The following is a 2980-nucleotide window of genomic DNA, read 5'->3' as shown; positions in this document are numbered from 1 at the left end:
CCGGGAGCCAGCCGGGGGGGGCAGAACAAGGGATCGGGGCAGGTCCCAAGGGGGTAAATATGAGGACCAAGGGGAAGATGCTGCCAATGGCATGGTGGGACAGGCTCCAGGGCCAGGAACCACCAGAGGGGGCACACTGGGACCTCAGCAGCATCTCCAGGGCAGGAGGAGGAAGCGTTGGGGGGTGCAGTTGCCAGCACTTTGGGGGTGAGCCCATCTTCCCTCTCCAAAGTATCCTGGGGGTGCAGGGGTTAAACGTGAGGGGCTTCAGGTAGACAAGAGGCCGTTTTTGCTCTGTGCCAAGCCCCTTCCCCACATGTGCCCTCCCCGGAGACCCTACAATAACAAGCCGGCATGTGAGTCAGCTGGCCGCTTGCCCGGCTGGAGGAGCCCCTCCCTGGGCGCTGGCCCAAAGGAGCTCTGCAGAAGGCCCCTGGCCCTGGCCCCATGCATGCACCCCCCCAGCAGCACGCCCCTTGGCTAGCCAGCCCCACCGAGGGGGCTCCACCTTCCAGTGAGCATGGGAAGGGTGACGGAGGCTAATGAAACTCAGTCGGCCACGGGACCGAGCCACAGGCTGCCCCTGTGCACAGGCTACCCAGATGCTGGGACCCTGGTATGACCCCCTCTTGGTGCACAACCCCATATCAGACTTCAGAGAATCCCCACCGGGCACACACCCAGACGCACGCACTTCCCGACACTCCCTCCTGCCTGGAAACCACTGGCAGATGCTCCCCGCCACTGCCTGCCGTACTGCGGGCATCCCCTCACCCCACACCGCCCTCACCTCTCCCTGCGGCACCCCAGCATCGAGGCAAAGCCACCTCCTCTGGCCTCAGCCCCCAGGCATCTTTGGCACAGGGTCCCCAGGGTGGCACAGGGTCCCGAGGCTGGCAGAGGGTCCTGGGATGGCAGAGGGTCCCCAAGGGTTCCCCAGGGTGGAACAGGGTTTCCTAGGATGGCACGGGATCCTCAGGGTGGCACAGCCCCGCCGAGACTCCTGGCCACCTCTGCCCTGCCCGCTCAGGGCCCAGGGTGCCAGGCACGTCCCCAGGGTGCCCCCACAGCCCCCACCTCCTCCAACACCCCAGCCGGGGCTCAGTGCCAGGGCTGCTCCCGGCGCCTGCCCCGCGCCACCACCCACGCCGCGGCACCCTGCGAAGCCCGACGCGTGCCCAGCCCCCAGCACAGGGCCCCCCCCCCGGGCTTTTCCTCTCCCTCCCTGCCCGGCTGGGCACGGGCATGGGCACGGGCATGGGCACGTCCCAGCCTACGCTGCCCGCCCGGGGCGCGCCAGCCTCTTCCCGCCCGAGATGCCAGCCCCAGAGCCGGCTGGCACACGTGCCTCCCCAGGGATTCAGGAACGCGCAGCCTCCCCTGCCCCGGCAGCGCGGCAGCGGGCGCTGTGCCCACCTCCAGCTCCCTGGAGAACCTGAGTTGCTGTAGGGTCCCCCTCTGCCGGCACGGCAGCCAGACAGACGGACATCACCACCGGGCATCCTCAGCTCCACTCCCTCCTGCCAGCGAGATCCGCCCCCGGCGGCGCTGGGTATCAGAAGAGGTGCTCAGCCTACGTGTGTGCCGCTGGCAGCGCTTGGCCGTGGCGCATGGCATCCACGTGCAGCAGCACTCACCCTGGCAAAGGGCACCCCGCTCCAGGCGCCGGAGCACAGATCCCTGCCGGCCCCCTGTGAGCAGGGCTGCACCCCAAAACCCAGCCCGTACCCGGACAGGCATGTGCTGTCAGGGGCCAGGCAGCAGGTTGGCACTGCCAGCCTCACCCACCGGTGACACGAGTGCCACCACAACCAGCCCACAGCCACCAGCCCATCTGGGTACCCATCCGGTGGGGTCAGCTGGCATGGACTGTGGCATCCCCCCTCCAAGACCCCGGTGCCCCCCGGGCAGGTATGGGCACGCATCCGGGTGCCGGCCTTACCTTGGCTTGGCACTTGGTGTGGCAGGAGAGCTTGCAGCCTGCGGGAGGGAGAGGGGAGAGAGGGTTAGTGGGGGCAGGAGAGGGGGCATTGCCAGGGGGCAGCCCGTGGGCACCCCACGTGTAGGGCAGGACCGGGGGGGTGGCACCCCACACTGCAGGGCATGGAGCACCTTGGCACTGGGCGCAGGCTGCCGGGACATGCACACGCACATGGATGCCCATGCCTTGCATACACGCATGCACACTCCGGGTGGCACCAGCACAGCACAGCACCACGTGCACATGCATGCGGCACTCAGGCACACACCCACGCACACAAGCCGCCCCCACCGGTGCCAACATGCCGGGGAGCGTGCACGCGTGCAAACCCCAGTGCCCGGGGATTAACGGCGTGAAGGGAGGCCATGCACGGACACGTCTCACAAGGCCTCGCACGTGCACCGGCGTGCACGAGAGCGCCACGGGGGTGCTGCCAGTGCCTGTGCCCCCACCTGCCCGCGCGCTGCTGTTGCACGCTTGGACCCACGCCCCTGCGGAGGATGGCACACGGTCGGTGCGGGTGTGTGTTTGCCGCTGCTGGGGACATGCACTTATACAGGGCAGCACCACACTGCCAGGCAGCCCTGCAAAGCCACGTCCCATCCCCAGGGGACGCAAGGGTCCCTGCGCAGCGTGGCCCTGGCCACAGCCGCCCCCCAGGCCCTGTCCCCCCTTGGGGCTGTTTCCTGAGGCGCAGGAAGTCGCATTGTTCCCGCGGCCAGTGGTGTTTCCGCCCGCCGGCCCTCGCACGGGGCTCGGCAGCACCGCACACGTGCGAGGGGCCACGGCACCGCCTGTGTCCCACCGGGTGCCATGGGCAGCAAGCACGGCAGAGAGCGTGAGCACCCACTCGTGCGCAGAGACCTGCATGCATGTGCACACTCGTGCAGTGACAGTTGCACACTCACTGCACGCGCATGTGGCTAACACGCGGCCACATGCACGCATGCAGGTGCCTCCATGGGCCACCCTCGCCTCCCAGCCACCTTCCCGCCTGCA

At 68.6% G+C, this 2980-nt stretch overlaps 1 protein-coding gene across 1 annotated transcript in view; it reads right to left on the bottom strand.

Annotated features, from left to right (window-relative positions):
• Window positions 1-1965, bottom strand: part of TNS1 (tensin 1) — a 64476-nt gene extending 62511 nt beyond the window's left edge. Inside the window, exon 1 of the mRNA XM_009274960.2 lies at window positions 1943-1965. The gene's annotated coding sequence lies outside the window, so the exon portion shown is untranslated. The remainder of the gene's footprint in view (window positions 1-1942) is intronic.
• Between the last annotated feature and the right edge of the window lie 1015 nt (window positions 1966-2980).

The sequence above is a fragment of the Aptenodytes forsteri genome, unplaced genomic scaffold, assembly GCF_000699145.1.
Source record: "Aptenodytes forsteri isolate BGI_AS27 unplaced genomic scaffold, ASM69914v1 Scaffold255, whole genome shotgun sequence".
NCBI classification, from domain to species: Eukaryota; Metazoa; Chordata; class Aves; order Sphenisciformes; family Spheniscidae; genus Aptenodytes; species Aptenodytes forsteri.
The sequence above is the reverse complement of the archived record's forward strand: the minus strand, read 5'-3'. Positions and strand labels throughout refer to the sequence as shown.